Genomic DNA, 16,955 nt, shown 5'->3' on the forward strand with positions numbered 1-16,955 from the left:
AAGATTTGGATCCCCAGAATGTACGCGGCTTCTTCTAGATCCTTCATATCGAATTGCTTTGCCAGCCAGACCTTAACCTCAGATAACTTACCCACGTCATTACCAATGAGTAGTATATCATCGCCATATAGCACCAGAAACACAACTTTGCCTTCGTGTATTAACTTGTAAACACAAGGCTCATCTATTAACTGTTCAAAGCCGAAGCTCTTCACAGTTTCATCGTATCTAATATTCCATGACCTAGATGCTTGCTTTAATCCATAAATAGACTTAAGCAACTCACAAACCTTGGTCTCTTGACCTTCTTCCACGAAACCGTCTGGTTGAGCCATGTAAATGCGCTCGTCAAGATTGCCATTCAGGAAGGCTGTCTTGACATCCATTTGCCAGATCTCATAGTCAAGAGCTGCAGCTATGGATAGGAGTATGCGGATGGATTCAAGCATCGCGACTAGCGAGAAGGTTTCCTCATAGTCAATCCCTTCTTGTTGGGTATAACCCTTCGCCACAAGTCGTTCATTGAACGTCTCGACGTTCCCATCAGGACCCCTTTTCTTCTTGTATATCCACTTACACCCCACGGGTTTAATCCCTTCAGGAAGGTCTACAAGTTTCCAGACTTTGTTGACATACATCGAGTGCATCTCAACTTTCATGGCGTCAAGCCAAAGGTTTGATTCAGAACAAGCCATCGCTTGGCTATAGGAAACAGGATCATCCATGTCAGAGACGGCTACGAGAGAGTCTCCATAAGACATGTACCTGTCAGGCTTTTGAGTAGCCCTCCCACTACGTCGAAGTACTACTTGACGAGATTCTGATGAGTTAGGTTGTGTTTCAGTTGGGGTAAGAACAGGTCTTACAGATGAGGTAGAAGCTTCCTCACCCAACTTTTCTTCAAGCACAATTTTGCTTCTAGGTTTTGCATCCTTCATAAAGTCCTCCTCAAGGAAACGAGCATTCGTGCTAACGAAAGTCTTATTGTCCTCAGGACTATAGAAGATGAAACCCTTGGTTTCCTTTGGATATCCCACAAACAAGCACAATTCTGACCTACTAGCCAACTTGCTAGTCTTTTGCCTTAGCACGTGTGCAGGGCAACCCCAAATTCTGATGCGGCCAAGATTCACTTTACGGCCAGTCCATCGTTCATAAGGAGTACCAGGAACCGTCTTGGACGGAACTTGGTTCAGAATATAGGCGACTGTTTCGAGGGCATATCCCCAAAAGGAAAGATAGAGTGATGAGTAACTCATCATTGATCTAACCATCTCCATAAGAGTTCGATTTCTTCTCTCTGACACTCCGTTTTGTTGAGGTGTGCCAGGTGCGGTAAGATGAGAAGCGATACCTTCTTCTTAAAGAAAGTCATCGAACTCTCAGACATATACTCACCACCTCGATCAGATCAAAGGGTTTTGATCACTTTGCCAGTTTGCTTTTCCACTAAAGCCTTAAAGACCTTAAATACGTTAAAGGTCTCGGATTTGTGTTTGAGCAAATAGACAAAACCATATCGTGAGTAATCATCGGTGAAGGAAATGAAGTATTCGTATCCTCCACGTGCCTGTTGGCTGAGCGGACCACATACATCAAAATGTACTAGCTCCAGCAACTCAGTGGCTCTTCGACCCTTATCGGATAAAGGTCGCTTAGTCATTTTTCCTTCTATGCAGGATTCACAAGTAGGTAGTGAACCTATTGTAGAGGCTTGGAGTGGACCGTCCCTCACAAGTCTCTTAATCCTATCTAGACTGATATGACCAAGTCTTAAGTGCCATAGGTATGTTGATTTTGTTAGATTGGAGGATTCAGAAAGTTTGATCCTCTTTGGATCCCTAATTAGATCATTATCTATTTCGGTGTCTAAAAGAGAAGGTTGAGTGGGATAGATGTAGAAAAGAGCATTCTTCATACATGCATCAGTGACAAAAGAATTATCAGGAAACGAAATACGAATTCCATTCTTTATGAACTTTAAACAATAATCTTGCTCAAGAAGACGAGCAACGGATATTAAGTTCTTCCCAAAGGTACGAACAAAATAAACATTATTCAAGTTTAAAGTGCGGTCTTCAAAAGACAGCGTCACGGATCCCACAGCCTTCGCAGACACCAGGCTCCCATCACCCCATTTGAAACAGAACTCGCCTTCCTCCAAGCTTTTGGATTTCTTGAAACCATTCAAGGAACAACAAATATGGTTAGTAGCAGCGGAGTCAAGAATCCACGTTGATACATTGTCAGCTACTAAGCAATACTATGTTCCTTTACTTTGAGATAGGCAAGACAGTTCTTTTTATCGGCCTTGTGAGGTCTCTTCTTAGTTCCAGAGGCGGAGGCATTTTGCTCAGCAGCATGTGCCTCTCCTTGATTCCTCTTTCTCTTAGTGAGACCTACATCAGTGTGAAGTTCCTTTATAAGCTTGGTAACAGTGTACTCTAGCTTGTTTATGGAGTAATTCATCTTGGAGGTATCAAGAGATGTGGGGAGAGTTACTAAGATCATATCTATGACATTCTTCCCATCAGTCTCAGATCATAGGATTTCCATTTTATTCAAAAAACTAATGATCAGTATCATAAAGTCTCTAACAGGAGTCCTAGCCTTCATATGACAGTTCATAAACTGTCGGACTGCTTGTTGCCTTGCTTGACGCCTTTGCCCTCCAAACATCTCATGGAGATTGTTGAGCATATCGGCGGCAGTCTCCATGTCACGATGTTGTTGTTGCAACACATTGTTCATTGATGCTAAGATATAGCACCTCACAATCTCATCGGAGCATAGCCAGGCCGCCAAGGCGTCTTTGTCCTCTTGAGTCGAATCATCATTCGTTTGAGGAGGACACAGGGTGGTGAGTACCCATTTGTGCTTGTTAACGGTAACTATTATGTTGAGGTTATGTTTCGAATCTACGTAGTTTTTGTTTTCGAGTTTGTTCGAGGAAAGGATGATTGAGGGATGTTTGCGAGACATGTTGCTTAATTAAGTTTAAACAAGTTTATGATTAGTCTTTGGTTTAGGATTTAAGTTTTATTTAAGACTTTGATAAAATCCAAATGTGTTATAAACCAAACGATAATTTACTCCCTCAAGAGAAGGCCGCAAGAAATCTTAATTTATAAGTAAATGACACATCATTAATGCTTAGCCAAGATGTCAATACCTCAATTTTGACTAGCCACCTTTTAAATTGGTTTGATCACTCACATCCTTTCGCAGAGCCTCAAGGGAGGATTACTAGGGATTGAGCCTAAGTGTGCAACCAACCACTTAGTCCAAAAGATCAACTTTGAAAAACAATCCCCCAAGGGGAGGCCTTGTCATCATCGTCTCACTCTCGGACGTAGCTCATTGAGCAATGATCGAAGCAAAAACGCCTTGGAGTACTCCCATTTATGAGAGGGTCGCAAGAGCGGCTCTTAGTCCCACGTTAATTGCTTCTTTCATTAGTGTTGGGGATCGTGGGTTACAAACAACAAGTATAACCCTCCCACTTAGTTTTTGGAGTCGGTACATCGACTCTTATAAGTTCGGAAACGGTTTTCCTAGTTATAGAGCGATAGAGCGGACAACTAGAAGAGAATCCTAGATATTCATGTTCAGAGCAGTATTAGTGCATAAAGGCACAAGTTACATACTCGATCTTTTCCTATTTTCTATTTCGGGAAAGTGCGTGAGGGAAGTGTGAACTTCAACTCACTCGAACACTTGAAAGTTTGAGATTACACATCTTTTTATTTTTCGGCTTGTCTACAAGGAGACCTCCCACTCAAATTTTCAAGAGCATATAGATTTTGAACATATGTGATATAGATATAGTTTTGAAAACATTTTGAAAATTTATTTGATTTGGATGACAAAATATTTTTCAAGTTTGAAAGTGAAAACGATTTTTCAAAATTCAAACTAGTTTTGTAAAAATTCAATTTCAATTAAACTTTCAAAAATCAAAAACATTTTAATCTTACACATCATGTTTATAATCTTATGAAAAACATTTTTGCTCAAGAAATTTTTCTCATTAGAGTTCTATAACTCATGGTAGTGGAGCTGAAAATCCGGAATTCTAAAAAACTGGAGTTTTGGAACAGCCGAACCTCGGAGTAAAATCGCCATAACTGGCGGCTCCGATGTCCTTTTGACCTGAAACAGGTGGCATTGGACAGAGGACATACAGAGCTTTAATTTTATTTAAGAATCATTAAATTTAGATTTCGGAGGAGAGAGTTATGCCACTTTTACTGCAGGTTTTACTCCAGCTCGAAGAAAAAGAAACAATTAAAGCTTGGTTCTTTTTAGGTGCGAAAAAGAATCGAGTGTAACGGAACGTTTTATGAAGGTTGTTAAAGCTTTTATTTGTGTTTTATTAGCAAGGTAATAACAAGTCATAAAAGAAATAACAACAAGCATAAAACGATTCAAGTAAAAATAAGAAACTAGTAAGACAAGAAAACTAGTCACAAAATTTTACTCGAAATTTCTCAAACCTTTAAAACACGTTTTTCAATATAAAAAATTAAAAACTTTTAGAACTGATTCTAATGTGTTTTAAAAACATCCCAAACTCATAGAAAATCAACATGATATTTAATTTAAAGGCAAGAGCAATAAATTAAAAAAAAATCTAAGAAAACAATTCTAACTTGTCACAAAATTAGTAAACTTTCGAAAACGATCTTCAAGGTCATATTTTTAAATACATGTACATGCTAATCTTTGACCATAGCTCTGATACCATTTGTTGGAATTGATCTAGGGTTTAAGAAAAAGTTTAAAGCTTCGCAAAGCGGCGAAATTTTAAAATTTTTATTTTCAAGTAAAAACAGTTTCTTACTAACCTAGACAAAGAGCAAGTACATATATAAATAAAAACTATAATTAGCATAGAAGTTTACTAACCTTTCTTGAAGCTTGAACTTTGAGAAGCTTTTGGAAAGTTGCAACGCTCATCTCCCCTCTCAGCACTTCTCTCTTTCTTTCCTCGGCACCTCGAGCAACCACGAAAGTTTCTATCACTAAATCACTCGAAATAAAAGGAATCAGTGAGTGGGCACTTTTAAACACTACGACTTGAGAACGAGTCTTAAAGTCGCAGAGCTAAACTCTAGGTCAAATGAGGACCTAGGTGCCAAAACAATAAAACGAAATTGACTATAGAGAGAGAGGAGAGGGGCGGCCAAGGTTCTAGAGAGAGAGTCTCTCAAATCTCTAAAACTTGGAGGAATGAAATGAAGGGAAAGAGGCCTCTATTTATAGGGGAGGTTTTACCTTCAATAAGGTAGTTTCCTCTTTCATTGAATATCACATATTCATGAGCAAATATTGCGCTCCTTCCCTTAGAGTCACACGGCCAAACACGCTTCTAGAAGCCTTTGGATTTGTTTCCTCTTTTGTTCCCTTCCTTACTTGGCCGAAATTCCCATTACCATGTATAGGAAATTTGTTTCCTCTTTTTCTTTTGGCAAGTATCTAAATAAATTTATGCACAAAATATTCTCTCTTTCTTTGGGTATGTTGGGTGCCCAAGGCTCATCCAGAAGGAGCTTCTAGAAGCTTCTTCATTTGTTCATGACAACATGAGAAAGGCCCATTAAGAATTTTCAATAAAATTCTTATGAAATGAAATTAATCCACAAGGCCCAATTAATCTTATTTTGGCCTAGTGACATTAAGTCATCAAATGAACTTGTCAAAAAATTTATTGACATTCATTTCATCCTATGTCTCAATAGACAAAAATACCCTTTTGACAATTTTTGTTCTTGTTTTGACTTAGCTTCCAGTTTAACTATTCCTAATCGATGTGATTCGTGACAGTGACCTCATGGATCCAAATGAACAAATTTTGAGCTAAAAATACTTGGACTCAAAAGTTCACAAACCTTTTCCAAGTTTAGCTTAATGTCAACTGACTCCACTAAAGAGTTGACACTGAAAATCTCTCGGTTCAAATGAATTTATTTTCTACTCAAGAATTCAACCTAATTGTAATGAGTGGATCCACAGAATATTATCAATGTTTACCCTTCATGAATATCATCAGCTAGTCGGGATTTACAAAATTACCATTTTACCCTTCTAGCTGTTATTTCCTCAACTCCTTTGTCGCTTGTGAATAAGTTAGAAACAATGTATTGACGAGGAGCTACCAAGTCACATTGTTTCATCCAAAAGGGTCAAGACTCAATTTGGACACTGGCCAGTTCATTTATTCACACTCCAAGGAACAAAGCATGAGGTGATATACATTGCATTTCAGCAATCTTTTACATGAATTCCATATCTATGAGAACTTCACAAAGTTACTCATGACATTCTCACAACTTAGTACTTCACCAATAGGCCCTGTTCGGAATCACATAGTGAGTCCGAACTCTGACTTTCTCAAATGAGAATACTAAGGTGTGAAATGACATGTCTCATTTAAGGATTAAGGTACGCACGATGCAATTCATACGTAGTGACTTCGAGACATAAGAGGTTAAATGGTTTGTTCTTATCTTGTCTCTAGAAGTGCACTGGTCAATTCAGTACCTTCGGAAGATACCTAGAAGAACTATAGATTCTCCAACTCTCAATGCCTCATAACCAGACAACATAGATTCTTCTAACAATCATACTGGGGTCAATACTCCTTTGACCCTTAGATTGCGAATATATCGTTTTAAGCAAACTACGAAGAGTTTGTTCATGCAAATCTACATTTGTCTCTTCGTAAGTTGTTTAGTTTGTTTATGGACTAAAGACTAAGGTTTTTATCATAAAGCTTCAAATAAGGAAGATTGAATGAACGTTTCAACTTTTTATTAATGAATAAGAAATTACAAGCAAGAGTCTTCATGAGACTTTATGACATCAAATGTAGAATATAAAAGATTACAACTCTTCTTAAGGGCACCATTGACAACATAGTGCACTGGTCGCGTTTTCGGGTTGAGTCTCTCGGGTCGAGTCTTGTGCCCTGGTGAGTGCGATGCCATTGTGCGCGCGTCACGTTTCGGGACTCAATTGGCCCATTCTTACTCTCACGAGAGCGTCGTAGAGTGAATTTTGGCGCACCGTTGGGGGCGACTTAAGCACGTCGTTAGGAACGATTTTTGTTGCTTGTGGAAGAGCATTTAGATTTATCATCGAGTCTTGTGAGTCTACCGTTGACTGGTGACTCGGGAGTTGTTGATTTTCGACACGAGGACTCTCAAGTCGATTTGTGGGTTTTAGGGCTCAACTTGAGGAATAGGATCGACTAAAGGAGTCATGTGTAGTGCCGGTACGAGGACTTATCAGTCGACTTGTGGACTCGGAACTCAGTTCGAAGAGTGAAATCAACTCGAGGAGTTACATGTAGAGTTGGCGCGAGGACCTATCATTCGACTCGCGGACTCGAGACTCGACTCGAGGAGCGAATTCAACTCGAGGAGTCGTGTGTGTAGAGTCAACACGAGGAGTCATCAGTCGACTCGTGGACTCAGGCTTCAACTCGAGGAATGAACTCAACTCAAGGAGTCATGTGTAGAGTCAGTACGAGGACTAGTTAGTCGACTCGTGGACTCGGTACTCGACTCGAGGAGTGAACTCAACCCGAGGATTCATGTGTAGAGTCAGCACGAGGACTAGTTAGTTGACTCGTGGACTCGGGACTTAACTCGAGGAGTCATGTGTAGAGCCAGAACGAGGACTTGTTAGTCGACTCGTGGACTCGGGACTAAACTCGAGGAGTGAACTCAATTCGAGGATTCATGTGTAGAGTCAGCACGAGGACTAGTTAGTTGACTCGTGGACTTGATACTCGACTATAGGAGTGAACTCGACTCGAGGAGTGGACTCAACTAGAGGAGTCATGTGTAGCGTCGGCACGAGGACTTTTTATTCGACTCGTGGACTTGGGACTCACTAGAGGAGTAAACTCAACTCAAGGAATCATGTGTAGCGTCGCACGAGGACTTGTCAGTTGACTCGTGGACTTGGGACTTAACTCGAGGAGTAAACTCAACTCGAGGAGTCATGTGTTGAGTCGGCACGAGGACTTGTCAGTCGATTCGTGGACTCAGGACTCAACTCGAGGAGTCATGTGTTGAGTCGGCACGAGGACTTGTCAGTCGACTCGTGGACTCAGGACTCAACTCGAGGAGTAAACTCAACTTGAGGAGTCATGCATTGAGTCGGCATGAGGACTTATCAGTCGGCTCGTGGAATCAGGACTCAACTCGAGGAGTGAACTCAACTCGAGGATATATGTAGAGTCGGCACGAGGAGTAGTTAGTCGACTCGGTACTCGACTCGAGGAGTGAACTCAACTGGAGGAGTCATGTAGAGTCGGCATGATGAGTAGTTAGTCAACTCGGTACTCGACTCGAGGAGTGAACTCAACTGGAGGAGTCATGTAGAGTCGGCACGAGGAGTAGTTAGTCGACTCGTGGACTCGGTACTCGACTCGAGGAGTGAACTCAACTCGAGGAGTCATGTGGAGTCGGCACGAGGTGTAGTTAGTCGACTCGTGGACTCGGTACTCGACTCGAGGAGTGAACTCAACTCGAGGAGTCATGTGCGTAGAGTCAACACGAGGAGCCATCAGTTTACTCGTGGACTCGGACTTCACCTGGAGGAGTCATGTGGAGTCGGCACGAGGAGTAGTTAGTCGACTCGTGGACTCGGTACTCGACTCGAGGAGTGAACTCAACTCGATGAGTCATGTGGAGTTGGCACGAGGAGTAGTTAGTTGACTCGTGGACTCGGTTCTCGACTCGAGGAGCGAACTCAACACGAGGAGTCATGTGCGTAGAATCAACACGAGGAGCCATCAGTTGACTCGTGGACTCGGACTTCACCTCGAGGAGCGACCTCAACTCGAGGAGTCATGTGGAGTCGGCACGAGGAGTAGTTAGTCGACTCGTGGACTCGGTACTCGACTCGAGGAGTGAACTCAACTCGAGGAGTCATGTGGAGTCGGCATGAGGAGTATTTAGTCGACTCGTGGACTCGGTACTCGACTCGAGGAGTTACGCATAGAGTCAACACGAGGACTTCTCAGCCAGCTCGTGGACTCGGGATTCGACTCGAGGAGTGAACTCAACTCGAGGAGTCATGTGGAGTCGGCACGAGGAGTAGTTAGTCGACTCGTGGACTCGGTATTCGACTCGAGGAGTGAACTCAGCTCGAGGAGTCATGTGGAGTTGGCACGAGGAGTAGTTAGTCGACTCGTGGACTCGGTACTCGACTCGAGGAGTGAACTCAACTCGAGGAGTCATGTGGAGTCGGCACGAGGAGTAGTTAGTCGACTCGTGGACTCGGTACTCGACTCGAGGAGTGAACTCAACTCGAGGACTCATGTGCGTAGAGTCAATACGAGGAGCCATCAATTGACTCGTGGACTCGGACTTCTACTCGAGGAGCGACCTTAACTCGAGGAGTCATGTGGAGTCAGCACGAGGAGTAGTTAGTCGACTCCTGGACTCGGTACTCGACTCGAGGAGTGAACTCAACTCGAGGAGTTATTTGTAGATTGTCTCTCTTTGGGACCTCCGGCCTAACCATTGGTATCTTGAGACTTTGTTATACTTTTGTTTTTTTTTTGTTTTTTTTTTGTTTTTGAGTTGTGGTGTTGTTTTGATTGAGTATTGCTCCCTGTTAGCCCCCCGAGTTTCTTGCGTTTGTGAGACAAAAAGTAGGAAACTCTCGTGTAGGGGATATACAATAATATGTCACCATGCGTAGAATAACTCTTTATTGCAATAAGGGGTCGTTACAGGTTGCCATAGCACTTTGCCTTCTTTGAAAAAGAAAATTATATATTTGAAATAAAGTGAGCACAAAGTCGAGCGAGTTCGGGCGTGAGTTTAGCGGCGAAAGCTACGCCAATCGTGGCTGCAAACGGCGAGACTTGTTCTTTAGTAGGTGTTTCCTCCCTCTTGACGAGTCGGGCGCTCAGCCGGGGTTGTCACATCGCTAGCGGATGCGACGAATTCCTTGAGGTCCCCACCTCGAATCAGGGAATCAATTCGCTTCCTAAGTTGGTAGCATTCAGTTGTTGCGTGCCCGTGGTCATAGTGATATTCGCACTGTTTGCTCTTGTCTCGCGTTGCGGGGTCCTTCTTCATCGGAGGTAGGGATCCCAGCTTCTCTCTGTGTAAGCTCAGGATCCTGTCGGGTGTTGCGTTGAGAGGGACGAAGGATTGCTTCGGGGCCGGAGAAGGATGGTCATCAGGGACTTGACCATTTCTACGCCTCTTCCTTTGCGAGCCGGGACCGGTGGCCGGTGCTATGAATGTGGCGGCGCATTTTTTGTTGGATGCGCGGTCAGCAACGTTGGGTGATTAATGTCCCAAGGCAGTCTTTCTCGCGGTCTCGCGTTGGGCGTTGAGTTTCTCTCTCAAGTCGCATCCATGAGATTCCCTTCGGAAATTGAGGTGGTCTCTCAAGTCTCCATTGGCCGTCCCTATCACCCTTGGCAAGGATATATCGTTCAAGCGGTGTCCTTGACGAACGCCACGACCTTCGGTGTCGTCGCTCATCCTGGGGTTTTGGACGCAAATGGTGAGCTCTGAGCATTCCTTCTGGGACCTTGAGATTGAGCGTCGTCGCGTATTGTGCGATCTTCGACGCCTCGATGTGGTCTCTCGAGGGTGTCCCCTCGAGGGCGCATGTGCGTGCTCACTTTCGTGAGTAGCGTGGTCGAGGTTGGTCTCGTTGGTTCTTGGCTTCGCCACGTAGTCGGGGTCTTTCTTGTCATGGTTGACATGGTCCTCGATGTGGTAACCGAGGAGATCAGCAATGAGTACGCCATCGACGCCTGGGCGGTCTAGGAGCTCGGCAAGCCCTCGAGCTGTGTCCTCTCGGAGCGTGGCCTCGGGGTCATTTGTCGAGTCTTGGGGCTGGCTCTCGTTGTCACGAGGTTGCCCTCCTAGATGATGCGCGAGGCTTCGGAGACTGTGTCTCGAGCTCGTCGCTCGGGTGCCCACGGGGGTGGCGGGAACTTGACTCATCTCTCGAGAGTCGTAGAAGTAGCAAGAAAGAGGAATGGAAGGGAGAGCATCGCCAAGGTCGGGAGGTCCCCTCCTTCTAGCGCCAAAATGTTGTCGCTCGTTTTCGGACAACTATTTAGGAGCCCAAAGTGGTTAGACCCAAGGCCGGACCAAGTGGTCTCACTTCGGCTCGAGCGTGTCGAACTTGGTATCCCAAGTCATCCCTTAGCTGTGAATGTCCCTTGAGTTCGTCCAAGTACCTGAAAAGGAAGAAAGAACAGGTGAACTAGGAAGGGAAAACAGAGGGGGTGCCTCTGTTTAACTCTCCGACGCTCAACATTAGTAGGATTGAGGTGGAGTATAGAGGTTTTAGAGGTGGTGAGAGGCCAAAGATGAGCGAAACGAGTGAAGTATGAGTTCGACAACGTTTCAGGACTCAAAATTGGATTACCTTCAGGAGAGGGCGGACCTCTGTATTTATAGGCGACCAAGGGGTGTTTGGGGAACCCCTTGGCCGTGGGAAGACCCTAGGGTCGGCCATTGGCGGGCCATACCCTAGGGTCGGCCATTTGACCGTACCTAGTGTCGGCCATTGGCCGGGGATAGCTAGGGTCGGCCATTGGTCGGGGCAAGCTAGCGTCGTCCATTGGCCGGGGCAAGCTTTGGCAGGCCGAAAGGCTGTCGGCCGGGAGGCTTCCAGCCGGGAGCTGGCCGGACGGGACTTGACCGGCCGGGAGTCGACCGGACGGGCCTTGGCCGGCCGGGAGTCGACCGGACGGGCCTTGGCCGGCCGGGAGGTGGCGTTGTGATTTTGCCCTTTTTGATCGTTGACGGGCCGACAACATGTATCACTCGGCCAAAAATTAGATTTATTGGGCCTTGTGGATTAATTTCATTTCATAAGAATTTTATTGAAAATTCTTAATGGGCCTTTTTCATGTTGTCATGTACAAATGGAAAAGCTTCAAGAAGTCTTTTCTAGATGGTTTAGGCGCCCACTACCCAAGAGAAAGAGAGAATATTTTGTGCATAAATGTATCAAGATACTTGCCAAGAGAAAAAGAGGAAACAAATTTCCTCTGCATGGCATAAGGGAAATTCGGCCAAGACAAGTCAAAGGAGAAGAAAACATAAAAGGAACAAATCCAAGGGCTTTCTAGAAGCTCCTTGGCCGTGTGAATCTATGGGCTAATTGGCAAATTTGGCTCATGAATATGTGATATTCTATAGAAGAGGAAACTACCTTACTGAAGGTAATCCCTCCCCTATAAATAGAATCATTATTCTTCTCATTTCATTCATCCAAGTTTTAGAGATTTGAGAGCTTCTCTCTCTAGAGTGGCCGAACTCCTCTCTCTCTCTCTCTAGTTATTTTTCGTTTTTGTTTTGGCACCTGGGTCCTCATTTGACCTAGTGTTTTAGCTCTTCGACTTCAAGACTTGTTCTTAAGTCGTAGTGTTTAAAAGTTCCCACACACTAATTCCTTTTTCTCTTGAGTGATTTATTGATAGAAACTTTCGTGGTTGCTCGAGTTGCCGAGGAAGGAAGAGAGACGTGCTGCGAGGGGAGACGAACGTTGCAACCTTTTCCAAAAAGCTTCTCAATGTTCAAGCTTCTAAAAAGGTTAGTAATCTTTAATGCTCATATTAGTTTTTATTTACATGTGCTTGCTCTTTGTCTAGGTTAGTAAAATCGTTTTACTGGTTAAAAGAAATTTTTTAAAATTCATCCGCTTACCGAAGCGTTAAACTTTTTCTTAAATAGATCAATTCCAACAAATGGTATCAGAGCTATTGTTACCGGTCGTTTTCGGGACACCGGAAATTCAAAAACGATTCAAGACCGGCCGGGCTTTGCTGGCCGAAACCCAACGGGCCCCGGCCCAAAAGGCCCGAGTGCCCTGTCGCACCCACGGCTCTGTTGTCAATGGTGCCCACAAGAAGAGTTATAGTGTGTATTTATGTACATTTGATGTCATATAGTCTTACGAAGACTCTTGCTTGTAACTGCTTATTTATTAATAAAAGTTGAAACATTCATTCAATCATCCTTGTCTGAAGCTTTATGATAAAACCTTAGTCTTTAGTCCATAAACAAACTAAACAACTTACGAAGAGAGAAATGTAGATTTGCATGAACAAACTCTTCGTAGTTTGCTTAAAACGATATATTCGCAATATAAGGGTCAAAGGACTATTGACCTCAGTATGATTTTTAGAAGAATCTATGATGTTTGGTTATGAGGCATTGAGAGTTGGAGACTCTATAGTTCTTCTAGGTATCTTCCGAAGGTACTGAATTGACCTGTGCACTTCTAGAGACAAGATAAGAACAAACCATTTAACCTCTTATGTCTCGAAGTCACTATGTATGAATTGCATCATGCTTACCTTAATCCTGAAATGAGACATGCCGTTTCACAGCGTAGTATTCTCATTTGAGAAAGTTAGAGTTCGGACTCACTATGTGATTCCGCACAGCTTAGTATTCTCATTTGAGAAAGTCAGAGTTCGGACTCACTATGTACATTTGATGTCATATAGTCTTACGAAGACTCTTGCTTGTAACTGCTTATTTATTAATAAAAGTTGAAACATTCATTCAATCATCCTTGTCTGAAGCTTTATGATAAAACCTTAGTCTTTAGTCCATAAACAAACTAAACAACTTACGAAGAGAGAAATGTAGATTTGCATGAACAAACTCTTCGTAGTTTGCTTAAAACGATATATTCGCAATATAAGGGTCAAAGGACTATTGACCTAAGTATGATTGTTAGAAGAATCTATGATGTCTGGTTATGAGGCATTGAGAGTTTGAGACTCTATAGTTCTTCTAGGTATCTTCCGAAGGTACTGAATTGACCTGTGCACTTCTAGAGACAAGATAAGAACAAACCATTTAACCTCTTATGTCTCGAAGTCACTATGTATGAATTGCATCATGCTTACCTTAATCCTGAAATGAGACATGCCGTTTCACAGCTTAGTATTCTCATTTGAGAAAGTTAGAGTTCGGACTCACTATGTGATTCCGCACAGCTTAGTATTCTCATTTGAGAAAGTCAGAGTTCGGACTCACTATGTACATTTGATGTCATATAGTCTTACGAAGACTCTTGCTTGTAACTGCTTATTTATTAATAAAAGTTGAAACATTCATTCAATCATCCTTGTCTGAAGCTTTATGATAAAACCTTAGTCTTTAGTCCATAAACAAACTAAACAACTTACGAAGAGAGAAATGTAGATTTGCATGAACAAACTCTTCGTAGTTTGCTTAAAACGATATATTCGCAATATAAGGGTCAAAGGACTATTGACCTCAGTATGATTGTTAGAAGAATCTATGATGTCTGGTTATGAGGCATTGAGAGTTTGAGACTCTATAGTTCTTCTAGGTATCTTCCGAAGGTACTGAATTGACATGTGCACTTCTAGAGACAAGATAAGAACAAACCATTTAACCTCTTATGTCTCGAAGTCACTATGTATGAATTGCATCATGCTTCCTTAATCCTGAAATGAGACATGCCGTTTCACAGCTGTTGGAATCGATCTAGGGTTTAAGAAAATAATTAACGCTTCGGTAAGCGGCGGAATTTTAAAAATTTTCTTTTACAAGTAAAAACGGTTTTTACTAACCTAGACAAAGAGCAAGTACATGTAATTAAAACCAATATGAACATAGAAGTTTACTAACCTTTCATGAAGCTTGAACTTTGAGAAGCTTTTGGAAAGTTGCAACGCTCGTCTACCTCGCAGCATGTCTCTCTTCCTTTCCTCGGCACCTCGAGCAACCACGAAAGTTTCTATCACTAAATCACTCGAAATAAAAGGAATTAGTGAGTGGGCACTTTTAAACACGACGACTCGAGAACAAGTCTCGGAGTCGAAGAGCTAAAACCACTAGGTCAAATGAGGACCTAGGTGCCAAAACAAAAACCGAAAATAACTAGAGGGAGAGAGAGAGGATCGGCCACAAGGTCTAGAGAGAGAAGCTCTCAATCTCTAACTTATGTGGGATGACTAGAATGAGAGGAATGAGGCCTCTATTTATAGGGGAGGCATGAGCAAATCTTATTTTCTCTTTTCTACCCATGTTGGACGTTCATGACATGTCATGCAAGTCCTTGGATTTGTTTCCTCATTTGTTCTCTCTTAGTTGGCCGAAAATGCACTTTCCTTCTAAAGGAAATTTGTTTCCTCTTTTTCTTTTGGCAAGTATCTTCATACATCAATGCACAAAATAAACTCTCTTTCCCACTATGGCATGAACGAAATTCAGCCTTATTTTCCTTGGGTTGGACGAAATTTGAGCTTCTAGAAGGAGCTTCTAGATGTTTCTTCAATTGTTCATGACAACATAAGAAAAGCCCATTAAGAATTTTCAAGTAAAATTCTATGAAATGAAATTAATCCTCAAGGCCCAATTACACTAATATGGCTGAGTAATATTTATTTCATTTGTCATCATATGACAATGTCAAAAATAATTTATTGACATTCATTTCGTCCTATGTCCAAAAAGACTAAAATACCCTTTTGACAATTTTCGTAAAACTTGTCTCGTTTTTGTTTTGACTTAGCTTCTAGTTTAACTATTCCTAATCGATGTGATTCGTGACAGTGACCTCATGGATCCAAATGAACAAAGCTTGAGCTAAACACTTGGACTCAAAAGTTCACAAACCTTTTCCAAGTTTAGCTTAATGCCAACTGACTCCACTAAAGAGTTGACACTGAAAATCTCTCGGTTCAAATGAATTTATTTTCTACTCAAGAATTCAACCAAATTATGATGAGCGGATCCACTGAATATTATCTATGTTTACCCTTCATGAATGTCATCAGCTAGTCGGGATTTACTAAATTACCATTTTACCCTTCTAGCTGTTATTTCCTCAACTCCTTTGTCGCTTGTGAATAAGTTAGAAACAATGTATTGACGAGGAGCTAACAAGTCACATTGTCTCATCCAAAAGAGTCAGGACTCAATTTGGACACTGGCCAGTTCATTTATTCACACTCCAAGGAACAAAGCATGAGGTGACATACATTGCATTTCAGCAATCTTGTACATGAATTCCATATCTATGAGAACTTCACAAAGTTACTCATGACATTCTCACAACTTAGTACTTCACCAATAGGCCATGTTCGGAATGACATAGTGAGTCCGAACTCTGACTTTCTCAAATGAGAATACTAAGGTGTGAAATGACATGTCTCATTTCAGGATTAAGGTAAGCATGATGCGATTCATACATAGTGACTTCGAGACATAAGAGGTTAAATGGTTTGTTCTTATCTTGTCTCTAGAAGTGCACTGGTCAATTCAGTACCTTCGGAAGATACCTAGAAGAACTATAGAGTCTCCAACTCTCAATGCCTCATAACCAGACATCATAGATTCTCCTAACAATCATACTGAGGTCAATAGTCCTTTGACCCTAAGATTGCGAATATATCGTTTTAAGCAAACTACGAAGAGTTTGTTCATGCAAATCTACATTTGTCTCTTCATAAGTTGTTAAGTTTGTTTATGGACTAAAAGACTAAGGTTTTATCATAAAGCTTCAAACAAAGAAAGAATGAATGAACGTTTCAACTTTATTATTAAATGAATAAGCAATTACAAGCAAGAGTCTTCGTAAGACTATATGACATCAGATGTACATAAATAGACACTACTACTCTTCTTGTGGGCACCATTGACAACAAACTCCCACTTGACTCAAAGAAGATGTGAGTAGTTCTACATGCCTAATCCCTCTCGAAGTTGGTCGAAGACCATGTTCGCTAGGGCCTTGGTGAATAGATCTGCCAGAGATCTACTTCACCTCCACGTCTCCGCGTTGCGCGATCTCTCGAATCAAATGGTATTTCCTCTCAATATGTGTAGAGCGCTTATGGCTTCGAGGTTCCTTTGAGTTAGCGACAGCCCCACTATTATCACAATAAAGGGTCATGGGCTCGTCGACGTTCG

Source organism: Urtica dioica, chromosome 3, assembly GCF_054948205.1.
Source record: "Urtica dioica subsp. dioica isolate 48M chromosome 3, U.dioica_male_clone48M_v1_H2, whole genome shotgun sequence".
Lineage (NCBI taxonomy): Eukaryota > Viridiplantae > Streptophyta > Magnoliopsida > Rosales > Urticaceae > Urtica > Urtica dioica.